Source organism: Taudactylus pleione, unplaced genomic scaffold (assembly GCF_031769625.1).
Source record: "Taudactylus pleione unplaced genomic scaffold, aTauple2 ptg000519l, whole genome shotgun sequence".
NCBI lineage: Eukaryota > Metazoa > Chordata > Amphibia > Anura > Myobatrachidae > Taudactylus > Taudactylus pleione.
The window spans coordinates 5,188,336-5,207,943 of NW_028284921.1; positions in this window are offsets into that span (position 1 = coordinate 5,188,336).

Here is a 19,608-nt window from a genome sequence, read left to right on the forward strand (position 1 = left end):
TTAAAATATATATTGTAGGGGAAGGGCATAGGGCCTGACATTATGCTCCTGTCACATCCATAGTACACACCTATGAAGGTAGAGAGTCTGAAAGCTTCATAGCGCACAGGCTAGAAGCTGCCTTGTATAAAGACTATGGGGTCTATTCCTTATTACATAATTATCACTTGTGATAATTATATTTTAAACTTGCTGCAAATGTAAAAACTATTTGGAGGCATTCATAAAGCCTCACTGCCTAAAGCAGGGGTGGGGAACCTCAGGCCCGGGGGCCGTGTAAGGCCCCCGGAAGCATTTGGTGTGGCCCTCAGAGATTTTTTCGGCTAGCCTCATCTGGCTAGCAGGGTGACTAGAATGGCACGCTGCAGCCAGAATCTATGCAGCAGTACCACCTGGAGCGTCCTTAGGATGCTTCAGACAGTCACACCACTGCCCTTACAGCTCCCTGGATGCTCCAGACATTGCTGTAATCACTTGCGATTGTGGCCCCGCCTCAGTGTGGCATCACATGGAGGGGTGTGGCCTACACCGGGCCCGCGAATAATGTTATGTATATAAAATGGCCCTCGGCAGAAAAAAGGTTCCCCACCCCTGGCCTAAAGTATCACTTCCAAACAACTGCTCTTTTTGCGGAGTCAGCTTTTCGGAAAAGTTATACTTTTACTCCTACACCTGCCATGCCCTATGGATTTCTCCGCAGCTGCCGGGGTCTGTGCCCCCCCACGCCACAGCTGCTGACGTCTGTGGCCCCCACTGTTGTGTGTAACCCTCCCCTCCTCCTCTGTGTCATCCTGCTGCTGTGTGCCACTCCCCGGTGTCCGATTTGTCAGCCCCCCCACCCCATGTCCTCTGCTGCTGTGCCTCATAATCTCATAAGCTTTCCCCAATGTTGGCTCTGTCCTCACCCCCGCTGCTGTGTCCCTTAGCTTTCCCTGATGTCCAGTCTGTCCCCGCCCCCTGCTCCCTTTCTCCCCCTCCTATCTCAGGATGGCATTCAGTAACACCATCAAGTTCCGAAAAAAATGCTTTTTCGGAACTTGAATGGCCCTGACATTTAATTTATACAAAAGTATATGAAAGTGTTAATTTTCACACATGCTTTTGTATAAATTAAGTGATGATGAATAGACCCCTATGGGCCGAATTCTGAGTTGCATGCAATCAGCATGCAGTTGAGCAATTATTTGCAAAAAGTTCTGAAAACCCCTATACTATGCACAGTGTGATGAACTACACAAAGTGTATGCACAAATGTGCTGTTGCAAGTGGGATAGATTGTATCAGAAAGGTGGTGAAAAAGTGATGGACGTTCCTTGGCGGTTACTGGGAGGTGGCTACTAGTGCACTCAAAATGGGCCATTCATTGGGCGTACTATGGGCCTCATTCAGGTTGGTTCGCAAGGCTGCATTTGTATGCAGCGCACGCGAAAGGCTGCTGTCATCAGAAAGTAATCGCAGCGAGCACGCAGTCAAATCTCATAGTGATTGAGTGACTGGGGGTGGAGATGGGGGGTGGTCGGCGGAATGCCTGTGCATATGAACACTGTTACAGGGGCGTGTATAATTTAAGCCCCTCCGATTGCATAAGCTGGCAGAGGTCTAGATGGTGACAGGAAGTTTAGCAGTTTGTGTGAGGTAGGGTGAGGTCAACCACAACTGTGTGAATGGTTCCGATGTTACCAATGTTTTCGCTGACTTGTGGATGCATGTCATGGGAAGTAGGTGGCTTTATACAGTGATGGGCGTCTTGGTATAGTGCCGTGCGATTGCATTCATTAGCATAGTTTTGCAGCTAGTGAGTGTGTGCTGAATCAGTCCCTATATGAGTGCCGCAGTGTTCTCCTATGCTTTTGGATGCATTCACAGCCACAAGCATAGGAGGACATGGTCAGATGGAAAGACTGCACCTGCCATAGGGCTGGTGGAATTTTCGATGTTGCGTATAAGAATGCAACAATCGGTATTACAGGGTACATGGATGCTAAAAGTGGGCATCTCAGATCTGCACATAGGGTCGTATGAGAGCCAGTCTGCCCCGTTACACTAGAGGGGCATGGCCTAATCGTGGGAGGTGTGGCCAAGCCCTCTTAGAAAAAATATTTGCAGCGCCGCAAAGTGGTGCTGCATGACGATGAGGGGGGCGCTGTGATCCCCTCAGCCATTGACAAATCCAAAGGGAGCGCGATCAGTGTGATCGCTCCCTCCCACCCCCAGTATTGGCATAGGAGAGGAGACTCCTGCTGCTGCTATTCAGTGGCAGCAGACTCCTTGGTCCCACTGCAGCTCAGCACACAGCAACGTGTGCTGGGAAGCCGACAGGTAAGAGGGAAGGGGGGATGGCAGTGGACCCGGGCCTCTCCAATAAGACCAGGCCCGGGTAATTAGCACCCACCCCCCCCCTCTCGGCAGCACGAATGTAAACAAAGAAAATAGTTTTTAGGGAATTTGCATAAGGTCGTAGGCGGCGACCACTAATACACGCTGCTGCATTCGCTTTGCGTGTTACTCAGAATCAGGCCCCAGAGGCTGTGTTTTACAGAGGTTAGAGGTTGCATTGCTGAGATGTTAGTGGTGCATTATACAGGGGTCAGTAGCTGCATTGTGCTGTGGATAAAGATTGCATGGTCCAGAGTTTAATAATAATAACTGTATTTTAAACAGAGCCGCAATATAGGCAGTCCGACAGGGGCGGTCATCCTGGGGTCCCCACACACAGGGAGCACCCACACACTGTCCCTGGCCCCCGGCCATGTCCCCCTGATGAACCTTTTTATTTTAACAGAGCCACCTGCCGCCGCCCTCATTTAAGCCCCACCCCTGTTGGCATTTGGCTCCGCCTCCTCTTCAAAGACCCACAAATCGCACTTGTCCAACTTCTGCTGCTGCCTCTGATACCAGGAGAAGTAAGCAGTAATGTATATGTGTATCTGTGTCTATATTAGGCATGTGGGTCGACCCACGTGTTTTGGTTTTGGTTTTGGATCTGTATCTCATTCAAGGTTTTGGATCTGGATTTGGTTTTGCAAAACCGCCCTTGCGTGTTTTGGTTTTGGTTCTGTATTTTTATCAAAAAATTATAAGAGCTGCTAAAATCACATAATTTGGGCCTGTTTTTGTTCCTACAGTGTTATTAACCTTAATAACAATAATTTTCAGGAATTTCCAGTCATTATTAACCACCTCACAGCTCACAATATTGTGTTCACTACATTTTTCACCAATATAGGCCAAAGGCTGCAGCAATCGACTGGCTAAAGTAAGCAACAGAGCACTGGCACAAATGCACGGCAGTTTAAAAAAATAGATGACATCTATGAAACATTACCAAACAGCAGTAGCAGATAGGATAAACGTTTAATAAAAATGTCAATCGGCTATGTGCAAAATGTAAAGAAAAGAGGTGCAAGATGGAATTGTCCATGGGCCCTCACACACACTTTTATGTGGGATATTAAAAAGGACATGCACAATTTAACAAATCAAGCACTTTAGCAACAACTTGTGACTGAAGTCCTTTGTTTGTTTGGACCCCCACAAAACAATATTTTGGAAGGACTACCTCCAATCATTAAGGAGGAGGTTGATGATGAGGGTGTTGGTGGTGATGATTGCATGTGCTGGTTTATATCATTACCCCATCCTATACCATCACCCCAGATTATACCAGCACCCAGGCCTATATCGTCACCCCAACTTGTGTTGTGTATAAATGGGATGCAGTTAATTTACCAGCATCCGGAATGTTTTTCATCGGAATCCCGGCGCTGGAAGCCCAACTCTGTATTAAAGATAAGTGTCTAAATACCGCTGCCTATTTTTAGCCAGATGCCAAAATCCTGACACCGAAGGTAAGCGGAGACTGTTAGCTGCGGGGGGGGACTTAGGGTTAGGCATCCCATTGGGAGGGTTAGGGTTAGGCTAGGGGATAGGGTTAGGCTCCACTGGGGCGGTTTAGGGTTAAGCACACCCCCGGGAGGGTAAGGTTTAGGGTGTGGGAAGGGGGCGTTAGGGTTAAGGCACCACTAAGGGAGGGTTAGGGTAAAGGGGGGAGAGGGGAGGATTAGGGTACTTACTAGTCCCAGTTGGGATCCTGATGGTTGGAGCTTCCAGCATCATTATTTAGTTCACTGGCAATACATCCGGTGGTATTACATAGCGATTCCGTATAAATGACAGCTGCGCTCCCTGTTAGATTGGGGATTCATTGTACACTTCAGTGGGTGTGAGCTTCATTTTAGTCCATATCATGACACCCCCTACACATCTTCTTACCTGGGCTACAGGAGGAGCAGATGCACTCTGTAATACGGCTGCATGGAGTTGCCCCTCTGACTCACTGCAATTCATGTATAGGGGCCATGGGTAGGGGCACTATATCAGCGAATGCAGTTTTAACTGCTTTATTCTGTTTTTTAAACCGTACCCTCTAATTTCACCTTTTGCATTTCCTCTTACAGTGACACAAGATTGTTCTGAATAAAAAGAAAAGAATAACACATTGCATTACCACTTATATTTTTATATATTACCACAATATTTTTTATGAATAAGAAGAAAAGAATAACACACTGTGCTACCACTTACAGTGTCACAAGATTTTTTATGAGTATAACACTGTGCTACTACTTACAGTGTCACAAGATTTTTTATGAATAAGAAAAGAATAACACACGGAGCTACCACTTACAGTGTCACAAAAATGTTTATGAAGAAAAGAATAACACACTGCATAGCTTACTTACACTCAAAGTGTCACAATATTTTTTATAAATACACTGCGCTACCACTTACAGTGACTCACAATACGTGTTGAATATTACACTATGTGTTGAATATTACACTGTGTTTCCACTTACAGTGTCTCAATAATTTTTATGAATACACTGCGCTATCCCTTACAGTGTCACAATACGTGTTGAATATTACACTGCATTTCCACTTACAGTGTCAAAATATTTTTTATGAATACACTGTGCTACCACTTACAGTGTCACAATACGTGTATGAATATTACACTGCGTTACGACTTAGTGTCACAATATTACACTGTGGTCTAACCTGCAGCAATACAGTAAAAAAATAATAATAATATAGTACACTGGGGAATAGCACAAAAAAAAAATTATATTATTTAGCTTTTATTAGCTTTTATTTTTTTTACACTGGGCACCCTGGCATGAACAGAGCACCCCTGGATGGGTACAGCAGCCTCTGCTCCTGGATGGACATAGCAGCCCCTTGATGGGCACAGCAGCCCCTGCACTGGATGGACACAGAAGCCCCTGGATGGACACAGCAGCCACTGCCCCTGTATGGACAAAGCAACACCTGGATGGACACAGCAGCGCCTGCCCTGTATGGACACAGAAGCCCCTTGATGGACACAGCAGCCACAGCCCCTAGATGGACAGAGAAGCCCCTGGATGGATACAGCAGCCCCTGTCCTGTATGGACACAGTAGCCCCTGGATGAACACATCAGCCATTGCCCCTGGATAGACACAGCAACCCCTGGATGGACACAACAGCCCCTGCCCTGGATGGACACAGCAGTCCCTGGATGGACACAGCAGCCGCTGCCCCTGGATGGACACAGCAACCCATGGATGGACACAGCAGCCCTTTCCCTGTATGGACACAGAAGCCCCTTGATGGACACAGCAGCCACTGCCCCTGGATGGACACCGCAGCCCCTGGATGGACACAGCAGCCCATGTCCTGGATGGACACAGCAGCCTCTGGAAAAACACAGCAGCCCCTGGATGGACACAACAACCCCTGATGGACACAGCAGCTCCTGCCCTGGACAGATGCAGCACCCCTGGAAAGACACAGCACCCCTGGACAGACACAGCACATCTGCTCACTTCACTCTCCACAGCCGGAGTGAAATGGCCCCACTGACCGGATACCCATATAGTATCCAAAACCAGCAAGAATCCGACAGCGGGAGGATGAAGTTTTGCCTCGTTTTGGGATCCGAGTTAGGTGGGAAAATCCGAAGTTCTCTGAGAACTGGACCCGTTCATCTTTAGTCTATATATGTGTGTGTGTGCGTGTGTGTGTGTGTATATTAGGGATGTGCGCCGGACCATTTTTGCCAGATTTGGATTTGGTTCTAATTCGTCGTCCGGCTTTGGATTTGGATTTGCCAAACTGTGGTGACTGGCTTTGGATTTGGATTTTTTACAAAAATGATAAAAAAAGCTAAAATCACATAAATTTATTTTTTTTCTTCCTAGAGTATTATTAACCTCGATAACATTAATTTCCAGTCAATTTAGACCACCTCACAGCTTATAATATTGTTTTCACCATTATTGGCCAAAGGTTGCAGTGAGCTGACTGGTTACTAAGCGATAGAGCAGCGGCGCAGTGACACAGACACTACAGTTTAAAACACATCTATGAAACATTGCCACACAGCAGTGGCAGAAATGAAAAGCTTTGCAAGATGGAATTGTCCTTGGCCCCTCCCACCCACCCAGTGTGGTACGGCCAGCAGAATCACAGTACTTGTTTACAAAGTGGACTACGGCCCAAGGAGTCACAGTGCACAATCTTATTCACATTACACTGCACATAGGGTCTGATTCAGACCCGCTCACTAGTTGCGGCCGCTCGCTTCCAGCGTATGGAAATTCAGTTAAGTGATGTCAAGGCAGGTGATCGCACAGCAAGGCATAAACACGCCCACTATGTCTGGGCGAGCGATCACCTTGTGTTTCTAGATGCCTACCAATCTTTAACCGCCCACTTGCATATGTCATCTCCAGGAAGTATATACAACCATCGGTACATCGGGATCCATCGAATCTGACCGCAGCGCTTGCGGTTGTCTGTACCCTGCCACAAGCACTGCGAGCAGTTCAGTGTACAAATCAACAGGTGACGTGAACTATGATATGATGCTGCCTGTTAATTATGCACGCCACAGAAATGGTGTGAAAACACTCTGGCATGCCTGCGTTTGCAACTCCACTCCCCCATTACTACTGCCCTGCCCCTGTTACCACCCACAAACGGCCTCTTCTGTCACTCATTCACCTGGGCTGTCTTTGCTGGGCGAGCGAGAAATTTGCAATCACTCGTACTAGTTTGCGTACATGCACTGTGAACTACACGCATGCGCACATTAGTGAACATCGTCTGCAATGAGTGGCCGCAGATAGAGGTTAGTGGCTACATTGTACTGAGTAGAGCAAGTGTATGGTATAGAGGTTAATGGTTTCATTGTACTGAGTAGAACAAGTGTATGGTAAAGAACTTAGTGGTTACATTTTACTGAGTAGAACAAGTATATGGTAAAGAGGTTGGTGGCAACATTGTACAGAGTAGAGCAAGTGTATGGTAAAGAGGTTAGGGCTACATTGTACTGAGTAGAGCAAGTGAATAGTACAGAAGTTAGTGGTTACATTGCACTGAGTAGAGCAAGTGTATAGTACCGAAGTTAATGGTTACATTGTACTGAGGAGAACAGCTGAATGGTACAGAGGTTAGTGGTTACAATGTACTGAGTAAAGCAAGTGTATGGTACAGAGGTTAGTGGCTACATTGTACAGAGTAGAGCAAGTGTATGGTACAGAGGTTAGTGGTTACATTGTACTGAGTAGAGCACATGTATGGTAAAGAGGTTAGTGGTTACATTTTACTGAGTAGAGCAAGTGTATGGTAAAGAGATTAGTGGTTACATTGTACTGATTAGAGCAAGTGAATGGTAAAGAGGTTAGTTGTTACATTGTACTGAGTAGAGCAAGTGTATTGTAAAGGAGATTAGTGGTTACATTGAACTGATTAGAGCAAGTGAATGGTGAAGAGGTTAGTGGTTACATTGTACTGAGTAGAGCACATGTATGGTAAAGAGGTTAGTGGTTACATTTTACTGTGTAGAGCAAGTATATGGTAAAGAAGTTAGTGGTTAAATTGTATGGAGGAGAACAGCTGAATGGTGCAGAGGTTAGTGGTTACATTGTACCGAGTAGAGCAAGTGTATGGTAAAGAGGTTAGTGGCTATAGTGTACTGAGTAGATCAAGTGTATGGTACAGAGGTTAGTGGTTACATTGTACTGAGTAGATCAAGTGTATTGTAAAGAGGTTAGTGGTTACATTGTACTGAGGAGAACAGCTGAATGGTACAGAGGTTAGTGGTTACATTGTACTGAGTAGAGCAAGTGTATGGTACAGAGGTTAGTGGTTACATTGTACTGAGTAGATCAAGTGTATTGTAAAGAGGTTAGTGGTTACATTGTACTGAGGAGAACAGCTGAATGGTACAGAGGTTAGTGGCAACATTGTACTGAGTAGAGCAAGTGTATGGTAAAGAGGTTAGTGTCTACATTGTACAGAGAGCAAGTGTATGGTAAAGAGCTTAGTGGTTACATTGTACTGAGGAGAGCAAGTGTATGTATGGTACAGAGGTTAGTATTTACATTTTACTGAGTAGAGCTAGTGTATGGTAAAGAGGTTGGTGGATACATTGTACTGAGTAGAGCAAGTGTATGGTACAGAGGTTAGTGGCTACATTGTACTGAGTAAAGCAAGTGTATGGTACAGAGGTTAGTGGCTACATTGTACTGAGTAAAGCAAGTGTATGGTACAGAGGTTAGTGGCTACATTGAACAGAGTAGAGCAAGTGTATGGTAAAGAGGTTAGGGCTACATTTTACTGAGTAGAGCAAGTGTATGGTAGAGAGGTTAGTGGTTACATTGTACTGAGTAGAGCAAGTGTATGGCAAAGAGATTAGTGGTTACATTGTACTGAGGAGAACAGCTGAATGGTACAGTGGTTAGTGGTTACATTTTACTGAGTAGAGCAAGTGTATGGTACAGAAATTAGTGGTTACATTGTGCTGTGGAGTGCGATCTACAGTAGAGAGATTAATGCTTACATTGTACTGAAGATCTGTGGCTAGTACCTGCATTTTAAAAGGGATAAAGTGTCCAGATACAAGAAGGCTGCTGTACTTCTGCACAGAGGTTATTTGTTGCATTATAAATAATTTGGATAGAGAATGTAGGAACACAACATTGGCCAGGCATTTGTAAATATAGGCCATAAAACATTTCTGACACTAAAGAAACAAGCATCCCGCTCCTGAGCATAGCAAGCTGTCATTTCTTAAGAAAATATATTTTGTAGAATAGAGCATGTTACATCAGACCTGTGACTTTCTCAGTTGACACTAAATTATTAAACACAGCTGAGTCTTTAAATCACTATTTATTATTTGCAATTAGGTCATTTTTATATAAATCCATCTGCTCTGTCTATTATCCCAAGTTAAAGCACTCACTTCAGTGTAGTATTTGTAAGTGGTTGCCCTTAACAGGAAAGGCTTTAACATATAATACACAGTATAATATACAGTAGTGCTTGAAAATTCAGAGTACACCTTAGCTCAGAGTATAATGATTACCAGCACCAGGGCTGCCCAGAAGCAGTTTGGGTATCAGTACTATGATAGACTTGCAAAAGTATTGGGGCATTGTTAATACTGGGGCCCTATGTATATGGAAACTGCACCACTGAAGAAGCTTGGCTTCAACTCCGAGGACCCCAGAATACTTAAAGTACACCTCACCTATCAGGTTATAGTATTTACTAGGTCTGTAGTATCATGGTTGCTTACAACATTTATGAAAATAACAGTTAATACTCTGGTCCATGCCCCAGCTAGACATGCTATTGTGATCCCCAGTTAATTGATATGATTCAGTCAAGTCGACTGTGAAAGCTCAGAAAACACATATTGCCACCCTCATCTGGAGCATCTTGGTCATGTGCAGCTGCAAAGAGAGCAACCCTTGTGCTCACACACCCCTGTACTCACATGATTCAGCCCGATTCAACCCCGTTGACATTGTGTCTTTGTATGCAGCAGAATTGAGAAGATATGCTAACCAGGATGTGTACAGAGATGGCCATTGGCTGCATCTCTAATCTGCTGCTTGCATACAAAGATGTACAATTGGTCGCACACTGGTTGCACCATGGATCCTCTGGGCAATGTTATAGTTGCACAGAATGTCCATTAGAACTAGCAGTTGCTGGCTCCGATGCCCCCGAAACAGTGGAGACATGCTTGCGTTCGCCACACCCTTTACCTCCCATAAGCATAATCTGTCAAAATCCACACTATGCCAGCCAGTTTATATCCATTGTGGCACATTGGGGTCCATCCAATTAGCCGTGAAGGGTGCGAGTTGCTATTTCCACAGTGTTAAAACTCTGGCAGTGGCACCTCATCTCGCAGCCCTCGTGGCCGGCTCCTAGCCCCAATTCATTTTGTTCAGAGCCCTAATGTGCTGTGAACACTTTTGTGCGAGTACAGGCTGCCGTAAAGTGCGGCTATTGCCGTGATGACTCGCACCCTCGAGATCATCTTACTGCGAAAACATCAACATTGTGTCCACCTATAAATCAGGCCCAAAGCAACAAAACACAGTCTTGCTGACCATAGTGGTTCCTAACCTTGACACAAACCAATCAGCAACTACAGTATATATACAACTATATAAAACTAAAAGACATGGCATCAGTTATTTAAGTTTAATATGTGTGAAAGAGCACAGTATATTGTAGTGTATTTCTGTTACATATGGGTGTTGCAGCCAAACTATTACTGTTGCTCCTCTCCCCATCCAATTATCCAACCTATTGTATGTCAGGTGATTACCGAGATGTCTGCTGCTATTTCTTGGGATGTACTGACCTTTAAAAGCTGCCATGTTTATATCTATATTGTGTGTAGAACCAAGCAGAAGGGGAAGACTTTGGCGTAAGTTGGTCAGACCACAGCTTTAATATAAAGTACGACTTAAATAACATTAACAAAGGGCTGACGATCTTTGTCTTTTATTTTACAATGTGGTTACAACCTTGTTGCACACAAGTATTTCAGGAAAAAGGAAGCATCATGATCAGCAACAAAAATACACACATCATCTACGATTCTAATTAACAGTGACTTCATGTATATGTATATATATATATATATATATCTATATATATATATATGGTGTTGCTCCCCACAAATAGTCCAAAACTTGCAAAAAGCCAGCACTCAGAGACTTCAATATACCGTGAAGAAAGACCCTCTCCGGGGTAACTTTATTATGTCATAGTCGATGATTCGGGGAACTTGTCCCCTTTCTCAAGACAACATAAATGTGGGGGTTTAGGAGAATCAGGGCCTGATTCAGAGCCGGACGCTCTTTCAGAGCACTTGCTCTGAATCAGTGCCCTCCCTCTCCTTTTTTAGAGCGGCCCCCTGGCCGCTCGCATAGATGTGGGTGACCACCCACAGCTATAGCGAGCGGCCAAAAAGATGGTCGCGATGGTCAAGACCATCGCGACCATCGGGCTTGCAACAAGAACCTTGTGGTAGGGTCTCATCTGCCGCAAGCCCTGGAGTGCTTTTGGCTCTATCAGAGCCAAAAGCACTCCCACTGACATCATTTGTGATGTCAGTGAGGCCAGCCCCAGACGATAGGCGTTCCCATGACGATAGGCGTTCACTCAACATAGACAGCACGCCCCCTTTGTAGTGAGACCCATAGCGACGGCTTGCCCGTCGCTATGCGGGTCTCGCACATGCGCATGACAGAGCTGGCTCCCTCGTGCGCATGCGCACTTGGCCAACATTGACCCGCTTGCGAATGCTCAGCGCTCGCAAGCGGGTCTGAATCAGGCCCTCAGTTCCAACGCATTTTGTCTCCCTGAGGAAGTCTAGAGAGACAAAATGTATTGGGACTGAATCTCCTAAACCCCCACAAGTGGACTGTTACCTGCTACTATACCAAAAGATAAGCTTTTACCACTCTTTTATTTTTTGTTGTTACCTTGTCTTTGTGCTTTATATATGGTCTTAATTAAACGATTTACGGAGATTCTTCTCCTTTTCCGGTCTGAGGTCTTCTAATTGATTGTTATGAAGTCAGATTGGCATTGATTGCGACCTGAAGCACTATGGAGTGATATCATCTATGCACTGACTAACGCATAATCTGGTACGCAGATATTTGTATGTCCAGTGGTGTTTCTAATTATTGTAAAATACTACACTATATACGTTCTCTTGATGGGCAAAAAATTATAAGCCCAAATTTAAGGTTATCACAGAGGTGTATTCCTTGGAAACCTGGAAAGTGATATTGATCCAAGCAACCTGACCATTGAAGTATTGCCTGACTACCAGATAAGCTTTTGATTGTTTACTTTTTGGTACACACATTACTTATTAATTTGAGCACTGATTCATTTGTTTCTAAAATACTACACTATTAGGCGCACATTTTCATTATTATTTTTCAGCACTATTCTTCTCCGATTGCAACACGGACTATTCTGGAAAACTGCAGCCACCTGTTATTTTCAGGAGTGTCCTACACGACATATCATCAATTTTTTCAATATATGACTATATATTCTATATAAGGAATTTAAAATTTGTGCGCTAGTACTCACCACCCCTTTTTTATATATATATATATATAACAGCAATACTCGAACAAAAAGACACCTTACGGCAGGTAAATAACCAAAATAGGTGTTATTTACTTGCCGTAAGGTGTCTTTTTGTTCGGGTGCCACTGAGTATTGCTGTCACATTTGGGGCTCCAGATTGGGGTGACTTACAGAAGGCACCAACAATTATGTTTGTTGCAACGAGTGTGCCGCCCACCAAGACTTTATATATATATATATATATATATATATATATATATTATATTTATAACCAAACTTCACTCTTCCCCAGCTCATCTATGAGTACAGAAGTGAATACAGTAATAGGTTTCTTGCTGGGTTCCATAATAGGACTTTGGCTGCAGGAAAATGGTTAGAGCAGAGGTTCCCAAACTCAGTCCTCAAGACACCCTAATGGTCCAGGTTGTAAGTATATCCATACTTGACCACAGTACCTCAGTCAATTTGATTTAACCACCTGCGCTCAGTCATGGATATTTAAAAAATCTGAACTGTTGGGGTGCCTTGAGGACCACTTTTGGGAACCTCTGGGTTAGAGTAATGTTGGTGTCAAGGGTACTTAGATTCTCCAGACCAATGTCTCCTCTTTAGCTAAATGGAGAATATTGTTGAGGTACAAATTGCCTGTAGAGGAAGCGTGGCACAAAATAAAGGTTGGTCAGATGTACCCGCAGGATATGGGAAATAAGAATTTAGTGATGAACTGTACTACAGTTTTGGTGGGACTTAATGGTAACCATAAAGATGGGATGTGTCTCACAGATTTAATGGTTTAACAACTCAAAAAATATTACTTTATTCACTTAAGTCCTTAGATTGTTTTCATTATACCATCAGACCAGTTTAGATGGGAGTATACGCTGACACTAGGTACAAGAGGAGCAGTCTATTCTTTACCTGTCCATATTACTGAGAGAGGCCATATAGAAGTTGTGTGATGTATTCATCTACCAAAGAAACAACAGACTGAATAAAATGTATCTCAGAAAACTGTCACACTTATGATTTATGACTTATTGTATCTAAACTGCAGAAATTGAATTGCCTTCATATTAAAATGACTGCATTAGCTTCACTTTGTCACACATGTATTCTTAACAACCTTTTTGATATGTTTATTACGTATACCCTGTCTTGTTTTTCAGAGGACATACTCATTTATTCTGAGTAACGTTATTCAAAATTAAGACAGCACCAATTTATTGTTATTTTGATGAATTTTACATTTGCCAAAGAAATCAAGCAAGTACTGTATTCTACTTTTCTGCCATGATAATTTGGACACTGTTATGCTTGCATCAATTTGCATCATCTATGAAACAACTGAACAGTGACTTCATGTATCAGATGAGACTTTAAACCATCTAAATCATGCCACACTGATTTGCATGGCATTTGTATGTTGTCTTTTGTGAACAAGCAAATGTACCCCAGGGGATATGGGAATCTCAAAGTTAAACAGTTGCAGTTTTGCCCTAGAATATAGAGCGTTATTATTCAATGAGGTTTAGTTTTGCAAATGAGATGTTAAAATGTGCTTTAAAAGTGTGGTTAGAGCATACTTGAATGGTTCTACAGTATTGCGGAGCTTTACAAATGCATTTTAGGTGCAAAATGTCCCAGTTTTAAAACAATCTCATATGTGGTGTTATAAACTAATTTCAGCTTGATACTAACAATTTGGGGCCACACCAAAGTGCGACACATTGAGGGCATCATTAAGAAGGAAAATCCGTTGAATGGCTTAACAATTGGATAAACAAATTGGTCCCCTATTAAGCATGCACATGTTCTCACGGACCTAGCACTCCGAGAAGAGTAGCATACCGTACTTTCTCTACATTTTACATCTTACTTGCATCACAGATGCAGTATTAACACCACTCATAGGGGGAAATGTACTAAGCTTTAGAAAGTGATAAAGTGGAAAGTGACAAAGTACCAACCAATCAGCTCCTAATTGTCAGTTTATAGGCTGTGTTTGAAAAACACAGGAACTATTTTACATCTGGTTTTCAATGCTGAGCTGTCTGAACTTTCTACTGAGCTTTCCAGGGCAAGAACATCTTGTAAACTAGCTACACAAAGAACAGGATTCCCATAGAAAATAGTAAGCTTCACCAATTCCACTATAGCAATATATGCTGTATATCTTTGCAGGTCAGTGCACCGTAGCAACCATGTTAGTAATTGCAGAGTTGTATAATTGCTCTGGAGTGAAGTTAGATAACAGCTCTTCTTATCTGGCAAACAGGTTTCAGCTGTGATACATGAGGAAACCCTAAATCCTTTGATAGCAACAGGGCCAGCAACATAAATTCTGGAGCCCGTACATGAAGTCCCTCTTCACCCCCCCCCCCACACATACACCTGCTGAATGAATACAGCTAACAAATGCACATGTAATTAATTGATAGGAAAACTGTACTCACTCCTTCTTAAGGTTGGACCCTGTTAATTTGCAGGTCAGATGTTGGCTGGTAAGTCACAGACTCACACTGTACTGCTGTGTACTGTGGCTGTCAGGAATTCCGGGCTCCAGGCAGTCTGTGTGTGAATAATGTAGACGCAGCTTACTAGCTCTCAGGTGGATGGCTAATGGTGTGCATGATCATTCTTCTGCATACCAAGTGAAGTGCCACACGTGACGTCATCATGCCGACTCAAACAGATGCACTACATTCTGCACTATGCAGGGCTCTGCCGCAGGGGAGTAACCAGGGGGGTTAAAATAGTCTAACAGATGGACCCACTGCCAGCATGCCAAGTCTCTCCTCATTATATTGTTCTCGGCCGATGCCGGCACACTAATAATATACTACCACTCACTGGCTACCACTGGTGTTTTCCAGCAATGGGAATCTTAGGGTCCCTCTGAACCTTGGGACCAGGTACAGGTGTCCCCCTAGTCCCCGCTTGTCGCCTGGATAGCAGTGCAGAAAGAAGACTTAACACTAATACAGCTGCACAACTGACAGAATTTCCACACTTTACGTAATTTGTTCTTGTTTCAGTTGTGCCCTCCAGTATTCAGAAAGTAAGCTTTGTCATAAGCAGTGCCCTCCCTAACTTTGATTTTCTTATATGTACTTAGGGGCATATGTATCAAAGCTTGATGTGAGATAAAATTGTGAAATATACATCACCAGCCAATCGGCTCCAAACTATCATTTCTTAAACACAGCCTGAAAAATATAAGTTAGAAGCTGATTGGTTGGTGATATATATCTCACAATTTTTTCTCACATCATGCTTTGATACATATGCCCTTTAGTTTGTCCACCTTGTATGTTGCTGTTTTATATTATGCCCTGTTCTTGCCTGTGGGGAAATGTGAGGTCTTTCAAATCTATGATAATAAAAATCTTTCCCAATCACACCCAAATTAACTCCTGTTTGGAGGAGACATGCCCATCTCTGAGTAAAGTTGGAGGAAAACCAAAATTGGTGGCAAGTATGGGTGTCAAGCTTTCAAGAGTATAGTTGAAGACATAGGACATTTTGGGGGAAATTTATCAAAGCTTGATGAGAGATAAAGTGGACAAAGATAAAGTACCAACCAGTCAGCTCCTAACTGTCATTTTGCACGCTGGGTTTAAAAAAATGACAGTTAGGAGCTGATTGGTTTGTACATTATCTCTCTCCACTTTATTTTTATCCAAACTTTGATAAATCTGGTCCTTATAACTATCTAATGAAAATATGCATGAGCTTGATGTCAATGACCAATAGTTTACCCAGTAAGCCGCTAAGTATTTCTTCTCACTTCCAGTTCAGACAAATAGGATTAATTGCTGGTAATCAGCTTTTGGTAATTTTACACAGTAGTATTTCACATACGATATACAGAGGAACACAAAACCTATTTAATAATTAAAGAATGTCTACTATTTAATATTTGTGAATGACTATGCACTAGTGACATTTATTCTAAAGAGTAAGTAAACGGATTTCCATCCAGTGTAGCTTACTGGCAAACCAGAATAATGAATCAATATAAATGATTTGAAGCTCACTGCACAGTTCAGCCTTGGTAAGCCAAATAACCTGACCTTTTCTAAATAAACATTTCTGAATAATTTTGTACTGGAGGTTGATGGTATAAAAACCCAAAGCAAATAAAAAGCAGTAATTATACTGTGAACGCAAATCTATAAATTAATAAATAGACATTGTTTTAATGTTGCAACCTACAATTTAAATTCCGTATCATAGCATATAAAAATTATGCTAGATTCCAGTGCTAGTGAAATACTTATAATGAAATAAATTAATTTCATGCATTTATTTTACAGATAAATTGTTTTGTTCTATCTCTAGATAGAACATATAACTTTATTGGACTTTGATGTAATAAAGAAATTATTGTAGCTTAATATATCTATATCTAGACCGGGGAAGATGCATCAAGTATATTTTCATTAACATTTTACAAAAATACCACTTTATGCATGGTTATTGTGCTAATTTATTTTTCTTGATATGTATTAAATTATTAATGCATTATATATCGCTAATATCTGCCACAAGAAATTTCAAACTGAGATATATTGCCAAACTTAGCCATTTTTTTTCAAAAAATTATATTTTTTCAAATGTGTCAAACAGGGAAAATTACTTTTATTTTCAAATTTGATTGCTTTAATTTTTGCTTCTTTTGATGGCGAGTTAGCTAGAAGTTCATGAAAATGCATAGAGGTTACACATATCTTCTCATCTCTACCCTTAATCTCTATGTTCTACTCCTTTTCTGGCACTGAACACATATTTTGATGGCATCAGATGATTACATAAATTTACTCCACTTTTCAAAATATCTAATATTTTTCAAAAAACCCTACCTATACACCCACCAGCTCTCATTTTAGTTAAAATTAACACTGTCCTCACTAGTGACTACACTTCCCAATATAACATGATCCCTTGAATATCTTTAATTTATTATTTGCCATATCCAGGTGGATCTACAAAAATAATGAAAAATAGTATTCTTTCAAATAATAGTGTAAAATTTAAGTTTGAACCCCAACTCACTCCCTTTTCATGCAGTTTGTTTATTATTGTCCCCAGTTGGTGCCATAAAATATTTTTTTACTATTTCCATAATTTGTTTTTTAATATAAAAGTGTTAAATAGTAAAAAAAATACTGTTTATTCCATTTTAATCACCTTTGCTATAGATGGTTTTGGTGGTCTTATGATGACTCAATTTTTTTACTTTTCTACTTAGAGTATCACAGCAACATATACTTTTTATATTTGAATTCACTTGATACATTTGGGTGAAAAGCCCTTTATTATCGTCACAATAATAAGTGATAATTTTTGTATGAAAAATATGATTAATTTAATATCCTCTAATAAAATTTGTCTCAAGTAGAGAAAATGGTCAAAGTGGGAACATAGAAGTGTTGCTATGGTAAATGAACTGATAGCAATGGGCTCTGTGCCCCTATCCTCTCCCATTTCATAAGACACATGAGTCGGACATAGATAGACCACCTAGTCTTGGTCTATCACTAAGGTTAATGATAGTGGATTGTGTGACTCTGTCCCTATTTGATTATTTCTGTAAACCTGTGTATCTTATATATAAAATTAATTGGTCTGTTTGCTTGTCTGTTCAGTTATGCATTTGGATACCCCTGCACCAATTGGGATGAAACCAAAGCAAGGTGGTCCAGTTGGATCCTTCCAGGTTTTAGGGGGTTAGGGTCTCGGTCGGACCTCCCGTTGGTGTACGCTGGGCAGAACTTTGACCCAGGGAGCCTATTGCAAGCCCTCCACTGGATGAATTTGGATGAAAACTTGGCAGAGTGAAAACATTGGATCTCAGAAGACATACTAGGGGGTGTTGGTGTACACTAAGCAAAACTTTGACTTAGGGAGCCTGTTCTGGGCTTTCAACTGGATGGATTTGGATGAAAATTTCACAGAAGTGTCCCAAATGTGAGGTGGTCCAGTTGGATGCTGGACAGGTTTTAGCGGAGTTAGGGTACAATCAGACCTCCTGTTGGTGTACGCTGGGCAGAAATTTGACCTAGGGAGCCTGTTCTGGACCATCCACCAGATAGATTTGGATGAAAATTTCACAGAGGGGTGGCAATATGTCTGGAATGCCTAACTTAATAACTTGAAGATTAGGTCCTTGTTGGACCTCCAGTTGGTGTTCGCTGGGTAGAACTGTGACCCAGGGAGCCTGTTCTGGGCCTTCCACCTGATGGATTTGCATGAAAACTTCATAAAGGGGTGGCAATTGGGCTGGGATGCCTAATACAGTGGTTGGGGTCCTGAGCTCATGGCGCAGTGTGCCGGGCAGAAATTTCCTCTTGGGTATGTCGGAAGTGCTGCTAAATGTTGACAGTTACATCCAACTCATTGATAACATAATAACTTGAAGATTTAAACCTTAAGCTAGTGTTTATATATTATCCAAGCTAAATGCTTTGAAAAATAGAGTTCACATGTAGTGACATGCAAAGACAAGGGTATATGTAGAGACTTTCTGTATAATGAATACATCTCATCCCTTTTGCCTGCAGCCAACTCGTATGGTGTCTAGGATCTATGTTCTTTAATCAGTGTGTCTATCTTAGTTAGACAAAAGGGACTCCACAGGAATCATTGAAGAAGCTGATGACTATGAACTGCTTTGAAACTAATCTTAGCTAAGTATATCTTTAACTTTTGATATATATCACTTATTAGTAAACCTTATTTACTTATATTCTTATAACATTGTGTTGTTTCTTTATTCAATTATGTATTATTTTCACTGATATCTTATGTTAAATATGTCCCACTGATAACACATATGTCCTGATATACAGTAGATGGTGAGAATGGTGTTGAACAATGAAGAAATAAATAGTAAATAGTAGAACTCCAATAAATAAATAGTAGAACTCCAAAGTTTGCTCATTCTGCTTAAACATAGTTTTGCCAGAACATCAGTTTCAGGTGAATTAACTGCTATCTGAAGCCAATGTAAATAACTCATCCACTACAGCTGCATTAAAGAAACATTTAATTGCAGCAATTTATCTACACTGAGAGAAGGAAAGAGGTGCCAAAGTAACATACCTACTGTTGCATACTGCTCACTTTTACCACTGTATTTCTA